Raw genomic sequence first — 19,800 nt, 5'->3', positions numbered from 1 at the left:
AAGTTGCAGTCATTAAAGAGCTTGCTGACAATTAGGAGCTCCCTGAGTGATGGTGTGTGTTTTGTAGGTGTGTGTGTGTGTGTGCACATGTGTATTGCTGACATGCAATGCTCATATTCAATTAGGAGCTCCCTGAGTGATGGTGTGTGTGTTTGTAGGTGTGTGTGCGCGTGTGCACGTGAGTATGCACATGTGCACAGGTGTGTGTGCATGATCATTGTGTGAATGAACGTTCACAAGTGTGTATGAATGTGCGCATGTGAGTGAGTGTGCATATGCATGGATCCACAAGGAATGAAAGTGTAGGTTTAAGTAAAAAAAAAATGTTCCCGTTGGGTGGACAATTCGTCACAAATTTCATACATTCACTTCACTCTTTCACTAGTTGCTACTGCACTTATGACCCATATACCGAAAATTTGTCAAACACTTAACAAGGAAAAAACCGCGTTGGTATTAAATAATATACATTTATTTTTAATTAAAAACATGAATCCATATACAAAATGATTAAAAACACAACACACAGTAATACCACCTAATGTGGAAAATGGAGAAGTATGACCGATGTGGTTAATTCAGACCATTTGTTGACAACAATGGGGAGGCTTTCCCTTCCTATACCCAATTAATCGTTGACAACTTCTAATTTTAACCCTTCTTTAATGCGTCGACGCGTTTCGGAAGCCTTAGATGATTATGGCCTCCTTCTTCAGGACAATTTCAATGTCTTTCTCCACATCCAAAATATCACCTAATGTATAAATAAAACATTCTTTACTAATCACAAACTTATTCAACCTATACATGATTAAGTTAAAACCTTTGCGAGGCTTAAATCAAGCATTTCTTTAAACTCTAGGTTTCTAAACATTTACTTCATCCTCGCAAAGGTTTTAACTTAATCATGTATAGGTTGAATAAGTTTGTGATTAGTAAAGAATGTTGTCAATGATTAATTGGGTATAGGAAGGGAAAGCCTCCCCATTGTTGTCAACAAATGGTCTGAATTAACCACATATCAAGACAAAGTGTGTTGTCTCGGTCATACTTCTCCATTTTCCACATAAGGTGGTTTTAGTGTGTATTGTGTTTTTAATCATTTGTATATGGATTCGTGTTTGTAATTAAAAATAAATGTATATTATTTAATACCAACGCGGTTTTTTCCTTGTTAAGTGTTTGACAAATTTTCGGTATATGGGTCATAAGTGCAGTAGCAACTAGTGAAAGAGTGAAGTGAATGTATGAAATTTGTGACGAATTGTCCTCCCAACGGGAATTTTTTTTTTTTACTTAATAGTACATTGGAGCTCCATTTTCCCTTGGGTTACATCGAGCCCCTCTCTTTTTGTTGAAGATGAAAATGTATGTGCCACTCTAGTTCGTTGGTCTGCATGGATTTTTTCATCATGCCCTCTGAGGCAATCATGGACCAGAAACAATGTTTACTGCATGTGTGAGTGAAAGCAAGTGAATGTCAGAATGCATATGTTTGTATCTGTGGCAATGTGTTGAAAGTGGTGCGTGCATGTGTGTGGGTAAGTGTGTGAAAGAGAGAGATAGTGTGCAAAAGGCCTTGAAGGGCTGGTGTCAATATGCAACAAATGTCAGAAACTCATTCTCCTGCTCATCTATGCAATCATAAACCAAAATGTACATGTGTGTTCGTGCATGTGCACTCGTGTAAGTGTGTGTCTGTGCGCATTTGTGGAAGAATGCACAAGTGTATTAGAGTTTGAATGTGTGAATAATGCGTACACCACTCTAGCTAGGTGGTCTGGCATATTCGGCCTCCCGTTAATATACTCACTGAAGCAAACATAAACTAAACCAAATATTGTGTGTGAGCTGTATGGTCTGTTTCCCTTGCGAAAATAAGAGGTGTGAAGCAAATTACCACATGGGAGTAAACCCCGAGCTCCTAAAGTGTCATTGCCTGCAGGGGAATGAAATCAAATCGTGATGCCTATTACTCCTGTCCCTAATCTTAAGGTTCCCAGGTCCACTCCATTAGCAATCCATTGTGTCCTTGTTATCGCGTTTTCTTAAACCCATTGAGATGGACCGAGCAAACCCAATTACACAGATAATGCCTGCGGTAATGTCAGCTCTGGGGTGGTGTCGAGGGGACACTGGAGAATTCGTTAAGTCCGAGCTCTACTCGTTCGTTGGAACAAGCAAACACGTTTATTACAGGTGTACCTGAAGACGACATAATGACCAACCTCTGAATCACTTCACCTCAACCACAGTCGGTTTGATTAGTGGATGCAACTTAAATCTAGCCCGGGGTGGGGGCGAGCCCCTCGGTGGTCCCGCCTCAGGCTGCTGCATAATTACAGTGCAATTATCGAGAGGGGGCGCGTGATTGGTGACTCTAAATACACATTCAAAGTCACTGGCCACAACGGGAAGCTAAGGGTCAAAGCAATAATTAGGGCGTCATCCTCCCCCACCCCCTCCTTCGGCGAAGGACAGTTGGCAGTTCAGGGGTGGACCCCCTAGAGTGCCCCTCCTTAGGCAACCGATGCCTCTGAAAGACAAAGAAACGCCCTCTCTGTGTGCTCCTTCTTGGGCCAAACAATGGTTAGCTTGCTGCTTGTCGGTGGGGGGTGGGGTGGGGGGACGATTTCAGGGGAGAGGAAGACACGTCAAATGAGTCCTACAGAGGTCATTTAGAATACGATAGAGGCCATTATGGTGGACTGGTACAGGTATAAACTTCATAGTACATGTTCGGCACCTTTAATATCAGGGCAGGTGCTCTCTATGGTAAGTGGGTGCTGGGTGGGGTGAAAATAAGGTCACTGAGGTCAATTACACCTTGTATAGGTATGCAAATGTAGATAAAGAACAAGCTGATGCCGACGTAGGGATAATAGATAGCGCGGCGGGGGGAGGTAGGAGTCTGTTGCAGTGTGTGAATGTGGCCTTTGCCAGACTTTACTACAGTGACCATGATTGTATTGCCCGTCTGTGTGTATAAAGGTGCAGGCTTTATGTGGTATTGTGGATGTCGGGGGTACAAGTCTGCTTCAGGAAGATTTAGGTGTGAAACAGTCCTCTTACATATAAGGGCACATAAAGTGCATGACCAGGGACCTAAGGCCGACCAAACACAACCTAATGCCATTCCACCAACCAAGTTTAAAAAAACACTCTCCAAACTCAGTCCAGAAGCGAGGATTTTATCCGATCAACCACCTGAATTCCAAGGTGTAGGAAACAGATGATGTTACCGTAGGCTTAACGCCAAACTTTAATTAGGCCAGCACGCTATAACCAACTAAAATATCATTACAAAACAAGTGCCGCCACAACCCTCCCAAAGCGGCGCTTAACCCGCACCGAGGGCATTACCTGTAGAGATGATGCTCTTCATCAGTGCGCAGCTCCAGGAACAGGGGCACTTCGCTCATGTTGGCGCTGCACGGGTGAGGAGCGAGGCAGCCCCTCCCGTCCCAAGCGCAGCTCTTCCTTCAGCTGCAGGCAGGTTCGTGGGTGCGAGGCCGGGTTGCCTGGCGACGCCTCGCACTTACTGGGCTTCAGCGTTGATAATCGTGGCTCAAATCCACCCGAGTGACTTACAGCACTCACCTATAATTACCTTATAGGAAGTCAGCCGGACAGTGGAGAAGTATAAACAAAAATCTTTATTAGGCCAAACAACACTCATATGAGAGGGCCCTGTCCGACCTCACTCCTAGGAGTGCGAACGAGAGGACTGACTCTCTGCATCACAGCAATACATTATAACGCAATACAGTAAATGGGGTACGCCCCTTGTGGAAAGTTACCGAGCCTCAGAACAGTGGACAATGCTCTCATACAGCAGGCATCTGCACCTGCAAGGGATACATTATTATCTCTGCTCAAGGCCATGGAGCTAGGCTTCGGCGCCTCTGGGCATGAGAACATTGCAGATAACGGAACTTGTTAGTTTCGACCACAGTAAGCCGAGAAACGAAAACTGCTGTCTTAGTATATTTCTGTATTCCTGCGGGAGGGGCATGAGCGAGCAGAACCCGCAGGCACAGAGAGTTACACAAAATGGTGGCGCACAGGCTAAGCTAAGAAACTAATATGGGCACGCATACATTTTGAATATAAGTAATAGGTAAGAATATGAATTCAGCATAAGTGTATATACGAAATGCATTAGTTAGTCATATGATGCTAACTCACACGTCATCATAGGGTAATTAGAGCGTCGAAAAGTGAATTCTATCAGACCCTCCTTTTAGCATCATTGGCTAACTATAGCCTCATTTATTTGCCAAAGGTAGTGCCGACATCCATTCTAGGGGCAGGACTGTACTGCCTCAGTCTAGAACATCTTCTGCAATAAACATTAAGAAACTTGCATCAGCAGGAATTTCAGTAATCATAGAAGTGGCATATTGACCATGTAACTTCTTTTTCGGACGTATGTTTGCAGCACACATTGAACAACATGGAGGGAGGCAATATACGCAAAGGCAGCATGACAGAATTACACTCACCACTCCAACCAAACCCATCAGTATTTTCCAGCCCCAGGAAGAAAAGGCACCCCAGAGCCACCCTTGGAGAGACCATGTCCCATTATCTTGGTGCAGTTCAGTTGCTAATCTATGCAATTTTTGCACTGCCAAATTAACAGTCGGGGCGGAGTCAGGGATATAAACACAGCAAGAGGTCCCGATGACGCGACAGGCCCCGCCCCTATCAGCTAGTATGACGTCAAGGACCATCCTATTCTGGATCGTAAATAATCTCATAGCCTGAACCTCAACAGAGATGTTAGTCGTAATGTCAGCCTCAACCAGAACCACCTTTTCCATTACCCTAGAGAGTCGTCTAATGGCTCTACTGTTGAATATAGGACCCCAGAAAGGAAGCAGACCCTTAGAAAAATCAGTCCATTGCTGATACGAGGTATCTGTCTGATCAACGTCCTCTACCTGAAGTTCCCTCCTTTTACGCTGCTCTTGCGGCTGCTCCTGAGGACTGGGGAATCGTCGATGAGTTCTGTGGTAATCAGAGGGAGCCACATACACGGGAGGAATCATATAAGCCAGGTAGCACACCCCACCCCAACCCTCAGGCAACCATAAGTATCCATTTTCACCGCAAACAAAATAGACACTGGGTGGGGCAATCAAGGAGGGGCTAACGGGCAGGCGTATTGAAGCAGTCACATTACAAGAGCTATTTCCAACCTTGATGGGACCCCTTCCCTCTATACAGAAAAATGGAGGAGGACCCACCACAGCCAGGGGTATCAAAGACTTGGAGCTGTCGTTACTCTTAGGGGGATGCCTATAAGACAAAGTGGCGTTCAATTTCATGAAACTATCCCTGAGTCGATCAGTATCATTAGGTGTCAAGAAGCGACCCAACCTTTTCTCACATGTCTGTATAAAAGTCTGGTCAAAACGTCCGTCAGTGTATACTCGTCCAAGGGAAGCTGAAGGCAAAGGCCGCACTCGCATTGTCATTGTCCACCCCCTATTCTGAAGGCGTGGAGTCAAAGAATCTGGCTGCTGGAAATATTTAACAAGACCTATAAGAGTATACCACCCCACACAACTATTCACTGGCGTTAAAGGGAGGGCGAGGAACCTATCTTTTTTATAGGCAGCAGAAGGTAAAAGCCCACAAACCCAGCAATCCGTCATGTTGGTAGTGGCATGTGCATGATGCAAAGTTTTAATAAAAACATTGTCTTTATAATTTTTTCGTATCATCCTCTCACCATAATCGACAGTTATCATTTTATGTTCCGGAACAGCAGTAGGTGTGGGTGCAAATGTATGAACGGGATAATGTTTATCTAGGAAAAACAGTATACCAAGAGTCACCAGAAAGGCAATTAAAACAATTACTATCACTACTATTTTTCCCTTTCGGGGAAGGGCCAACCAGGGGGAATCAGGCTCACGTCTCGGGGGAGCTGCAAAAGGCTGCTCCTCATCAGGGATGGGCCGCCCAAAGGGATACATTTCTAATAATCGTACAAAAGTATCAAAAATCAAAAAGGTAAAAATCACACTGTTACTAAAAAAATAGTCCCAGACAATCCTCAACCGGCCAGAGGGGTTCTTCAACCCTTAAAAAGGGATCTTCTCCCTGTGTCCTTCAAAACCTCACAGGCAGGCTTGTACCGTTCATACCTACTCCAACGTCGCTGGTCAACACTTTGAAATAAGGGAAGCACTTAATTCGGGCCCCGCGCCACTCTATAGTCTCAAAGAACACAATCTTCGGCTAAACACCGGGGCTCTTACAAGTCCATCCCTACCACTAAATCTTCTTTTTCAGAATGTCCACTAAGCCCTTCTTCCAGTATTTAGTCCATCATACTTGTTTTCTTCGGGGCCGCAAATTATAGCGAGTGCTCCGTGGCACTTCGGGGTCAGAAAACAAAGCAGGTGTATCAGTGGCAGATGCTGAACTTTCCGATATCTCTTTGCTAGCAACAAAAGGAGTGGTAGAGCTCACAGTATTCTCAATTCCGCTTCGCTCTTCTCCAATCAGTGAAGCATCCGAGAAAGGAACATACCTCGGGATATGTTCAGACTCCTGGTCAGCGATGCCATCTTGTACCCATTGATCATAGGGCAACGGGAGCGGGACCCTCTTCACATGAGAGGCATGGGTCCACGCTTTTCTGCCTTCAATCCGAAGCGCCGTGCGTGTAGTGAGGAGCACCTGACGAGGCTCCGACCATCTCGGCTCCAAACAGGACTTTCGCTGATATCGTCGCACCACGACCCAATCCCCTGGGTGGATGGTGTGTCCAGGCCCCTCCGGCAACGGCTTCAGAGTGTCTGCTACCTGCTGATGAATAGAACGAAGATCTTTAGTCAAAGCATACAGATAATCTGTCAACAGAGGATAAGGAACTTCAGAAAAACATTTAGGTCGGGGCACTCCCCAGATATTGGCCGGGCGGCCAAATACCACCTCGTGCGGGGAGACGCCCATCTTTGCATTTACAGTGACTCTTGTGGAAAGCAAAGCTAAGGGAAGTGCGTCTGGCCAACGGAGACCTGTACTCTCACATATTTTGGCCATCTTGAGCTTGAGCGTGCCGTTAAACCGTTCCACCAGTCCTGCCGCCTGAGGATGCAAGGCTGAGTGGAACTTCTGGGTGATATGTAGACCTTTGCATATATTTTTCACTAATTCAGCATTAAAGGACGTGCCATTATCACTCCAGATCACCCTAGGTAATCCGAAGCGGGAGAAATACTCCTTTATCAACATTTTTGCAGTAGACATAGCCGTGCAGTCTTTTGTTGGGAACGCCTCCACCCACCTACTAAAAGCACATACGACTACAAGGACGTACTTTAAGTTATTGACTCTTTCCATTTCGATGTAATCCATCTGAATCACCTCAAAAGGGAAAGAGGGGGGTGCAAAATTTCCAGTTGGGACAGGGGTACCCTTCCCAGGGTTGTGTCTCAAACACACCATACACTGACGAACCAAATTGGTGGCCATCTTAGAGATATTTTTATTGCTCCACACCGGGTCTAACAATTTGCAAATGCCCTTGGCACTCACATGGGCAGGCCCGTGTGCCATCGTCACTACTGGAAGGACATACGCATTCGGTAACATCCATCGTCTCTTGTCTGTCACATCTGTCCAACATTCATCCGCATCCAGTCGTCCCTGCCCATCCTTCCATGCTCTCAGTTCCTCATCCGTCGCTTTGCCCTGTATGTTCTTGACACTCTGTACCGTGTCTGCAAACATATGAATATCTGGGACCCATCGTGCTGGCCCTGCCACAAACATTCGTGGTAATTTTTCTCTAGCAGTCTCTTTTGCTGTCTCATCGGCAAAAGCGTTGCCTCGCCCGACATCGTCCACTATTGTCTTGTGTGCACTACATTTTATCACAGCCAATCTTTTGGGTAATGTCAGTGCCGTTAGCAGTCGCAATATCAGTGGACCATGTTGGATGCGTTGTCCATGGGAGGTCAAGAATCCCCGTTCTGCCCAAAGTCGCCCATAATTATGAACCACGCCAAAGGCGTATTGGCTATCGGTGTAAATGTTCACATCCAACCCCTCACTCAACTCACATGCTCTCAGTAAGGCAATAATCTCGGCAGCCTGAGCAGAATTGTAAGGTATTCTAGAAGTCTCTACCACCGTCTGTAATGTTGTTATTGCATATGCTGCTGTCGATGTACCGTCTGGTAATTTAAAACAGGATCCATCGACATACAGTTCCCCGTCCGGTTCTTCCATGGGCCTGTCTGTCAGATCCACCCTCCCCTTTGTCTCCTCTTCAGTCCTATACAAACAGTCATGTATGTCATCATCATTTGTGTCAGTATCTGTGGGGATAGGTAACAAGGTGGCGGGGTTCAATGTGGCACACCTTTTAATTGTTACATGGGGCGCAAAAAGAGTCATCTCGTAACCCGTCAGACGAGCACTTGTTAAATGCTGCGTCTGTGTCCTGTTCAGTAAAATATCCACAGCATGCGGTACCATTACTGTGAGATCTGATCCCAGCACGAGCCCTGCCGATTGTCTTATAGAGACCGCAGCAGCCGCCGTGGCTCTCAGACAGCTCGGCAGCGCTCTTGCCACATTATCAAGCACTGCAGAGAAGTACGCACACGGTCTCTGCTTCCCCCCGAAACACTGAGTTAGGACAGACAACGCGCAACCTTCCGCCTCGTGCACGTAAAGAACAAAAGGCTTCTGGTAATCAGGTGTTCCAAGAACTGGCGCAGAACACAAAGACGTTTTTAGTGACTCAAACGCTTCCTGACATGCGGAGGTCCAGGGTAGGGGTTCGCGCACTTCTTTGGTAGTCAGATACAATAGGGGTTTTGTTAGTAACGCATAGTTAGGTATCCACTGACGACAATACGATGTTATGCCTAGGAACGTGCGCACCTCTCGCTGCGTGTTAGGTATTTGCATGTTAGTGATCGCTTTTATGCGCTCCGGCGTCAATCTCCTCCCCACTTTCGAAAGGAGGTGACCGAGGTAGGTGACCTCCGTTCGACAGTATTGAAACTTCGGAAGGGACACTTTATGCCCCCTCTTTGCCAAATGGTGTAACACTTTTACAGTAGCCTCCCGACAACCCTTCTCATCATCCGATGCTATTAGGATATCATCCACGTACTGCAACATTACGTTGCCAGGTGGAAGTACCAGGTCATCCAATTGTGCCTTTAGAGCCTGACTGTATATACTCGGACTCTCCGTGTACCCCTGGGGAATTCTCTTGAAGCGGAAACTTCGACCAGCCAATGAGAATCCGAAGAGGTAACGGCTGTCCTCATGTACCGGAATACTGAAGAAAGCATTTTTCAAATCTAGGACAGAGAAATATTTGGCCGAAGGTGGAATCATTGTCAATATCGTAGTGATGTCCGAGACCACCGGATACTGTGGCTCCACTACTCTATTTACCTGCCGCAAATCAATCACAAATCTATAGACATCAGGAGTATTATCAGTTGCATCAGGTGACCGTCTTTTAAGTACAGGCAAAATAGGACTGTTACATATATTCGAATCAGTCTCTTCTACAACTCCAGACTGTATTAAATCTTGAATAATTTGTAACAAGGCCTTCTCACCCTCTCTAGGTATTCTGTATTGTGGAATTCTGGGCAATTTGGCTCCCACCTTCACTCTTATTGACACCGGGGCAATATCCATTCTCCCTACATCATTATCACTGGCAGCCCACAAGCTGTCGGGTATGCCTCGAAACTCAGGTGGCAACGGGTCGTCTTTTGAAAAGCACTGTAGTGGGCGGGCAACATTGGGGCCTAGAGTAAGGTACACGCCATCCGGAGAACAATAAATGGTGGCATGCAATCTCTTCAATAAATCCAAACCCAGCAAATTTTCTCCACAATTCGATGTCAATAAAAACGGTGAGTCAACAGTAAAAGGGCCAATCGTTAACGTGAGAGGTTTAGAAATGGGGCTAATCACCGGAGTTCCTGCAAAACCCACGGATATGTTATTCTTGCCAGACAGAGCCGCCCCTGGGACCCGAGAATGAGCCACTGAACTTTTCATTGCACCCGTATCCACTAGAAATTTCTGTTGAGACCCTAGTAAGTCGGCTTCGACATAAGGTCCCCTCTGATCAACTTCCATAAGTACTGGTCCCATGCTCTGTCCTACGCTGTCCTAGTTGTGGGAGAACCCTGTCAAATCGTCCACTGAATAATCATCGTTGTAATACTGGCCCCCACTCCTCTGCGACTGTTGTCTATCTGTCCCGTTGTCAAAGTAATTGCCTCCTTGTCTCCCGCCTCCTTCTGATCGCGCAGCCTGTCTCCCAAAATCACCACTACCTCGTCCTCGTCCTCTTCCTGGACCGGTACCTGACTGGAGCAGCGGGCAGTCTCGCCACCAATGCCCTTCCTGCTTACACTTGGCGCACTGGTTCGGTCCCAGCCTTTCCCTACTCTCACCTCTCCCAAAACCACGTCCGCGACTCAGCGCCGCACCTCTCCCTCTGCCTCTTGCCACTTGCTGCAACAAAACCCTCGTCTTCAAATCTTTAGCCTTCTTCTCCTGCTTGTCCTTGTTCTCATTTTCCCTGTGCTCGTAATATTGTGCCATACTTAGTATTCCCGAAGGAGAGGACGTCGTCCACGTGCTCTCCGACGCTTGCAGTCTAGCTGATATTTCAGGCAATAAATTTGTGACAAACCTGTTAACAAAGAGTCGTAACCCTCCATCCTGGGACACATCCTGTCCACTAAAATCCATGAACGTTTCCTCAAACCTCGTAAAGAAATCTGAGACCGCCTCATCCTTTTTCTGCTTGCAAGCCGTCAATTTGTCCCAATCTACCTTTTTCGGGGGAATGAGAGAATGCATATACTTTATAATGCGCCCTGGCAAAGCTAATATCTCAGCCCTCGGCTTCTCCCCTGGCTTACGCTCCTTGTCCCAATCCTGCAACTCCTGCCATGTACCTCCCAGCTCCTCCGTATGATCCGTACCTTTCACCTGTCGCCACACATCAACCGGGACCAAAAGCCCGAAAAATAATTCCACATCAGCCAACGTCATCACAGTAGAAGACGCTGCTTCCGTGAGCTCTTTATAATAGGCGGTCGGATTCTTTCTGGAATCCGGTAGCTGAGCCTTCAATGACAACACCTCGCTTCTCTTCCATGGCGTATACACCCATTGCTCCTGAAAATGCGCATCAATTCTGTTCCGTGTGACAGCCCTCGTGACTGGGTCTAACAACTCAGGGACCTCAGGATGAAAAATAGGGTGCACCTCTCGCATTGGGTGGAGGCCTGGGAAGTGGGGTGTACCGACAGAGGGCAATTCATTCCTGTATTGCAATAGCGCGCGCAGACTACTCATCACTTCCTTCACCCCCGTGTTCGTTCTGTACGCCCCAGCCTGTATATCCCTTAAAACCGCCGGAGCCACGCCTCCATACCCCTGCTCCCATAGCGGTATCAATACATTAGACATGTGCCACAAAGCGTGCTGCTGCATCAAGGGCTCAAAATCTTTCATGGTGGACCAAATATCTTCGAACGAATAAATATTATTCCTGGCCCATTGACATGCCTTATTAGCCACCATACTTTTTTCATCTAAACCAACTGTAGAACGCGTAAGCAGCTTCCGTACCTGTGAAAACAATCCGCTACCTGCGCCGCGACTCGGTGTTAGCATCTCCTGACTGGGGGTGGTACTAGCTGAAACAGTAGGGAGTGCTAAAGAAAATGGTGAGGGGGCAGGTGAAGTGGTCTGGAGTAGAGAAACGAGGGGTGTCGAGGGTAGGGATTGTTGGGGGGCACTCGCTGAAGGACCTGGAATGGCACTACTAGGGGCCGAAAGTGGCAAGGAGGGGTACAAGGGCTGCGGGGCATAAGGGGGAGGGGGCCGGGCATTCAAAATGTCCTCCATCTCATCTGGATCGTCCTCTCTCACTACGTAACTTTTATTTTCCTTCAACCTACAAAGTCTATCTGCGCGCTCCATGCGTAGTGCATTCTCATTCCCCACCTGTTCCTTCGCTTTCTGCGCCATAGTCTGGGTGGACTTTTTATACTCCTCTTTCTCCTCTCGCATCTTGCGTTTCCTGACCTCTTTCTGCCACACTCGCAAAGAGTCGAACATACTCTGACGGCTACGCCTAGCAAACAGTTTGTCTTGCAAATAATCCAACTTAGCTTCATCAAAAGAACCCGTCAAAGGCCATTGTAAATCCACATTATCAGCAGTGTACCGATGCCACAAAGTACCAAACAAAATCGGGACCAGTCCATGTTTAACATACATATCAAAACTCGGTGTCCCTTCAGGGGGTGCAGGTTGGCTCTCGGCCAGTCTAGTATCTGAGGGTCGACAACAGCAACCAAAACATCGCAACTTGCTAAAACACGGCATCTTTACTTTATCTGGAATCACAACTCAAGTTCATTCACACACAAACATATAGACGTACATCAGAGAACCACGTACACATATACAATATCTCCAAACACGTGTTACCAAATGGGACAAGGCCCGTCGACCAAGTCCTGGGGAACCTGGACTCTACCGCAGACCGAACAGTACGCTAACTGTTCTGAGGAAGGGGAACAAATCCGCCACCCGTGCGGCACTGTGGATCACTACGCACTTTACCGCGGGAAACCCGGATCACACCTCCACTGAACCACCACACTAGGAGTTCAGGGTAAGCGCACCAGAGTCTACCCACAATGAGCCACGCCTTCACCACAGTACCATTCGGTCGGATCACTACAAACAATTACCTCGAAATACGTCCCCAACCCCGTCAAGTCTGTCAGAGCACCAACTCGTACTCTGAGTTCCCCGGAGCACACTAGCCCCAGGAGCACACCGGCTCCTCAAACCATCGGAGACACTTTAGTCTCCCGGAACACTCCCGTTCCTGCAGCAATCACAGGTGGACCACTCACCTTCCGTAGGCGGCACCGACCTCTACCGTTCTCCACCTCCGGCTGCCAGGACCAACACGGTCAGCTTCAAGTTCCGCCTTCTGGACCCCGGCGTAAGATCCGAACCGGGACCTCTCCCGATCAGCAGGGTGGGGCAGCGCTGCGAGAACCAAGCTCGGCATCAAATGGGATCCCGGGCCCACCGTGCCGACCAGCGGGTCCCCGGTCTTCCGCTACCCACTTACAGGTGAGAAAGATCCTTATCGCGGGGTCCCTGTTCGGGCGCCATCTGATAATCGTGGCTCAAATCCACCCGAGTGACTTACAGCACTCACCTATAATTACCTTATAGGAAGTCAGCCGGACAGTGGAGAAGTATAAACAAAAATCTTTATTAGGCCAAACAACACTCATATGAGAGGGCCCTGTCCGACCTCACTCCTAGGAGTGCGAACGAGAGGACTGACTCTCTGCATCACAGCAATACATTATAACGCAATACAGTAAATGGGGTACGCCCCTTGTGGAAAGTTACCGAGCCTCAGAACAGTGGACAATGCTCTCATACAGCAGGCATCTGCACCTGCAAGGGATACATTATTATCTCTGCTCAAGGCCATGGAGCTAGGCTTCGGCGCCTCTGGGCATGAGAACATTGCAGATAACGGAACTTGTTAGTTTCGACCACAGTAAGCCGAGAAACGAAAACTGCTGTCTTAGTATATTTCTGTATTCCTGCGGGAGGGGCATGAGCGAGCAGAACCCGCAGGCACAGAGAGTTACACAAAATGGTGGCGCACAGGCTAAGCTAAGAAACTAATATGGGCACGCATACATTTTGAATATAAGTAATAGGTAAGAATATGAATTCAGCATAAGTGTATATACGAAATGCATTAGTTAGTCATATGATGCTAACTCACACGTCATCATAGGGTAATTAGAGCGTCGAAAAGTGAATTCTATCAGAGTGTTTCCTCTTCCTGACTAGCCCCTCGTTGCCGGGCAACGCCCCTGCAGTTGCACCAATCCCAGCGCGGCCAAGACCTCCCGGCCCGGATTTGGTGATTCCTGCAGTGATTGGAGAGAGTGAACATCGATGCGCCCTTGGGACAGCGAGTCAACAGCGTGTCTTGCTCATGCTCCCTGTACACGCCAGTAGGCTCTCTGATTGGCTGACAAGGTCCACCAATCACAAAGCATATTTGGTAGTTGCCAACCAATCAGAGAGCCGACTGGCCCGTGCAGACAGCGTGAGCAAGACACTCCGTAGAGATCAAAGACTGACAAAAGGGGCGGGACTTAAAAAAAGACACAGAAACGCCCCCGAATCGCGTCCTGACGGGGAAAGAGTAATGGACAACGATGTCTTCTAATGGCTAGCCTCCATTTATGGAGCTAGCCAATGGAAGAGGGGGCGGGTTCAAGTCCCCAATACTGAGATAACGTTAAATTTCGCATGCGCGAGCACTGCTGCGCAGTGCTACGGCCAGGCGAAACCTAAAAATTACAATGAAGCTATTTTTAAATATCGACATAAAATAATGTTGAAGTTTAAATATCGAAGGGATAGAATATAGAAGATAAGTAATATCGATATTTTTAATATCGATGGGACAGAATTTCGAAGGTAAGTAAAATCGATTTTGTTAATATTGATGTTTTCTGTCTTGTCTGTGTTGATTTTGAGTTCGTTTTTTTAAAAGTGTTTTTATTGCCCTTTTTGCAAACAAGAAAAGTTGCAATACAACCATACATCAGCAATAGCGTACATAAAAACAATAGGTTAATTTCAACCATTATATAACTGCTTCAATCATGCTTTACATCAGTAAACTTGAGTGAGGCTTTGTAACCGAGTGAATCTTGATTCACTGCCAAGAGGTCACTGTCTGCAGGTTGTAAGTCAAAATATTATAGTCAGAAACGTCTTCTGACTTAAATAGTGGGACTCAAATATTGTTTGCAAAAATATCTCCCTATTGTGTATACATTTTCTTTTATTATCCAAAGGTGATATTTATCTAAACAATTTTTATGTCAGGCGATATTTCGATTACCATATTCTGGTGTAATAACTCTGTGGTTGGTTCTCTGGAAACAAGAAAGAGCTTGGGCTACTTTCTTTAAAATAAGTGAAATTTAATAACAATGAGTTGCTTCAAGCTTACATGTGAGCTTCTTCTATCAATCTACTTAAAACACATGCACATTTTAGATTGATCCATTGACCCTGCAAAGCATGACACAGAAATCTATTTTTGGCATTGATTTACAAACACATTAAGAGGGTCTGCAGCATATTTATTCAGCGGAGATAGAGGTACTTTGAATACAGGAGGGACCTAACAATGTAATTACAATAGGAATGAGTGCCTACTACAAAATCATGGTACATGTTAATTTGCACATTTAAGAAGAGGCACATTTTCCTACATTTGATTCTTTTAGGCATTTTCATGTTAATGACTTGTGCAAATTAGGACACTTATGTTAAGCTAAATGTTCCTGCTCTGCCAGGTGGCAAGAACATGGGCGTGTTCATTTCCTGATGTGAAAGACAGATTATCACAACAACTGGAAGCTGTCAATATGTTGCACAATGGGGAGGTAGGAGACACAAGGCCCAGATTAAAGTTCCATTTAACCCCACCCTCTGTTCAGTATTCTGAATGTGAAGGCACGGTCAGCAGTGTCTAGACGGCCAAAAACATCAAGCAACAATGTTGGTGGACAAAACTCCAGTTTTTTAGGCCCAGTCAAGAAATGGGATCACAATACCATACAATTTTTTTATTTTTTTTAACAGAGTTTTATATAGCGCGAACTTGAACCGGTATAAGGTATCAGAGCGCCTTACATAGCACCAGTTGCGTTACATTAGGACACATTCATTTTTGATAGGAACGGGGAGATTAAGTGATTTGCCCAGAATCGCAGGTTGTTCAGCGTCATTGCCAAGACTCGAACCCGCTTTCCCAGATTCGAGGTTGACCTCCTTAGCCTTTAGGCCAACTCCTCTCCCCTAATCCTAAAACTGTAAAACCAATTTAATATTCAATCACATCCAAGTTTTAAAGGTTCTCTGATATAGGACCACACATGGCAATGTTTTACAAAATCTGCCAGGGAGCAGGTTATAAGAACTCAAATTGATGAAGGTATATAGAGGACCTCACATCACACGGCATATGAGTGTGTCATCCACTGGTGTAACGAAACTCGAGGGGGCCTCTCTGCAAGGCTCTTGGAAGGGTCCCCTCCGGGCTCAATCCGGAGCTCTACAGCCAGAGTGCTGTCCTGAGGGGGCCCCCTGGAGCTTGAGGCCCCGCCCGCTCCGCAGGGGCTGCGGGGGCCTGTGTTACGCCCTTGGTGTCATCACTCTAGAATTTCTATACACTTATATACCACCTAATAATAATGTTTTCAATTTCTCGTCATGAAAACAAATATTGAAGCCAGAGCCATGTCGCAAAAATGTTCTGTGATGTCACTGGCATCCATCCAATCTTTCAGTAATCCAACACACTTTTCTCATTCACTCCCAAAATGATTTCTGAAGTGGGTTGGGTGAGGGGACTGGTAGCACACAGTGGAGGGAATGGAGATAAGGTCAGGCTAAGCAATAAAAACGAAGAGCATGCTGGGAGGCGAAGCGGGAGGATTCTGCAGTTGTGTATATGTGAATCCAGAGGCATTCTTACATGAGATAATGAAGCAAGTAAATCAGTTATCTATAAAAGTACTAATCCTGGAAAATGCATAGAGAGATCTGCAATATTCTGTTAATACAGGACTGTGTTTGGCAACAGTCACAGATAGTGAAGCAAGACTTCATGGCTACAGAAGCACCAACAGATTATTGCCTGGAAACTGTGCTGGCCACCAACATTTAAGCTACAGATCTCACACAAGATATTTGATGCTCTTTTCTTGCCACTCCAGGCCAAGACTTTATATAAGTGAATCAAGTGGGCACTGCGTTTTTGAGGGACTGGGAGAACTAGATAACTTTCTGTCTGATTTCAAACTGCCATTATAGCAAGGCTTTCAGAAAACACAAGGGAACACATAAAACCAAATATCTGCTATAGACTAACGTATACCTTGCAAAGTCACTCACCCTCACACCGCACAGATTCAAGTTCAGCCTCAAGTCATGACGACCTAACTTCATGATAGAATCATGGGGGTCTTTTGATTGGCCCTGTTGTCATGCCGCAAACGGCGGAGGACTTGCTAAAATACTAAAATTCCCAAGATTCATGGGCATAGAGAATATACTTTGTTGAGTATAATGTACTGTATTAACTTATGCACATGTGGCATGATATAGTTTTCAGATGAGCTGGTCGCCACCCTCTCTTCGAGTTTCATCACTACACGGTGAATTGGTACTTCCCCTCATTTTGAGTGTGAGCATTTAGTACACGTTTGGGTGTGTCGTTTTGGTCTGCAGTCTCTTGGTTTTGTTAGAACGTTATTGGTTATACCCTACTGTTATTCCTTATAAGGCATAAGCAATACAGAATTAAACACGTGAACAAATACAGGAGGATGGATGGGACGGAGGGTGGGGCAGGGGGCTGTTTATCCTGCTGGCAATCACAACATGGATCGCCACCGTAACACAAGATTCTTGATCCTATATGTGTGGGGACTGCACTCAGCACAGCGTTGATACTCCATATACGTATACATTAAACGACAGCAGGCACATATTTGTTCTTTGCTGTAGATTCATCTCGTTGAGCTTCAGCGGATCAGTAAGTGCTGGCGGGGTCCGATTTACGGTACAATAAACTCCTCTTATGCACGGGGAGATTTAATATGGATCCATCCAGGAACACCCTTTCAATATCTCCGAATGGAGATTGATAGGGAAGGTAGATATGTGTTTGCAGAAGGCTGACTAGACGGTCAATCAGTTCTTTTTGGGTGAAAATATGCCCCAAACTCAGAGAAAAGGGGCTTTTGGACTACATTGTCCGGGGTCCTTGCGCAGTGGTGGGTACCCCATGGATATTGAGGTGGAGGACTATAATAATATCCTAGATCTATCCCTGGATCTCTCACACCCTCCATTTCTCAGTGCCGCAACCCGTCAGCATTCATGGTAGTTAACACAATGGACCCAGCAGTGGTCCCTTTTAGATGCATGCAGAACTCATAACTCAGACTTGAGTCTATATTCACATTACCCGTCCCCACATGACCTATATGTTTTACTAGACCATTTTCTCTGCTCCCCAGAACTTATCTCACTGGTAGCGCATTCTGATTATCTAGTGGAAGTGGTCTTTTACCACAAAGCAAATTTTATAGATATTTGAAGGTAGTACCCCACATTCCCCGGTTCCTATATAGTGACTCTCAAAAGATACATTAGATGATTAAGCATTCCTTGAGGCTCAGCACATACATATCACCAACTACTTTGCAGATAATAACGCTACTGCAACTAACTGGGCCATAGAATGGGACTCCTCTATGATGGTAATCTGGGGCTTCTGTATACACAATATAGCAGGGGTTTGCAGGGAGTTGGTTTGGGACTTGAAAGCCGCAGAGGAGAAGGTTGCGAGAATGGACAATCACCATCCCCCAGATGAGGCAACCTGCAACACATTGACTGACGCTAAAGCATGTTACGCAGCACTGACAGAATGGGTCCACTGCTATAATTATGCGGAATATACCACTCTAATTATTATTATTATTATTATTATTATGTTTGCACTTGTAAAGCGCGCTGCTACCCAGAGGTTTCCTGGCGCTGTGCAACGCTGGGGAACCCGTCCTGGCTTTCCCTGTGGGATGGTCCCTGTTGGGAGTCCCCAAGGTGGAGCCAGGCATCCCCGGCGTTGGGGGGGGGTGGCGTTGTGGAGATTAGGCAAGCTAATGCCCAGAGTTGCCGAGTGGGACCCCTGATTAGAGTAGGCACCGAAGCGAGAATTATCGAGTCCGCTGACCCAAGTCCACGACCCTGCCGCGTCGGGAATTGAACCCTGGTCCCGGCCGACTTCTGCTCTCGGGTCTGCCGCCTCTAACCGGTGAGCCACACCACTCCACTGCAACAGGTGGTAAACCAGAGTGGAGTCCCTTGGTTCACCAAGAGGTAGTCCCACAGAAGCCATCCAACAATTATTTAATCCCTTATCCCTACCTTTCATTATTCCTATTGTACATGGTGACTTGATCACTGTGGAGGAAGTGACGATTGCAATTCACAATCTGGCCAGAAATTAGACCAATGTCTTCGGACACTGTACTGTTAGAGTACTATGATCGATTTTCCACCCTCCTAGCGGCCAAATTGGTTGAAATGTATAATGAGGCGCTTACGTTATGTTATGTTACCCGGTGCTTACCACAGGCTTACTTCCAATTTCTTTTCTAGAGCCCCTTTTAGTGCCAGTGCTCAAACCGAATAAACATCCAGATCACCTCTCTTAAGCCAGTAGTTATATTAGGTGAAGATTCTAAAATCATTGGGACAGTACTAGCAGACAGTTATGTGCATGTGGCGGGGTTGTAGGAAGGGCTCGGAGACTGGATCTCGGTATATAGGGTTTTATTTTAATAAAGGTTTTCTTTTTCCTCAAAGTAAGTCTTTCCCGGGATAGTATAGCTGGGTCCGTTGTTGCAGGTATTCTCTGGGGTCTTCTCGGGGTCTTGGCTTCTCTCTCGTGGTCCACTGGAGTCTGCTCTGCCTTGGTTACTCCACCGCAGGACATGCAGAAAGAAATATAGGGGCAGATGTATCAAGTCGTTTGCATGTCGCAAACGCTGCGAATCGCAATTTCGCAGCGTTTGCAACAAAAAAAGTGCAAATGGCATGTATGAAACAAATCGCATCGCATATTAAGCA

The sequence above is a fragment of the Lissotriton vulgaris genome, chromosome 6 (assembly GCF_964263255.1).
Source record: "Lissotriton vulgaris chromosome 6, aLisVul1.2, whole genome shotgun sequence".
Classification (NCBI taxonomy): domain Eukaryota; kingdom Metazoa; phylum Chordata; class Amphibia; order Caudata; family Salamandridae; genus Lissotriton; species Lissotriton vulgaris.
This window is presented reverse-complemented; position numbering follows the sequence as displayed.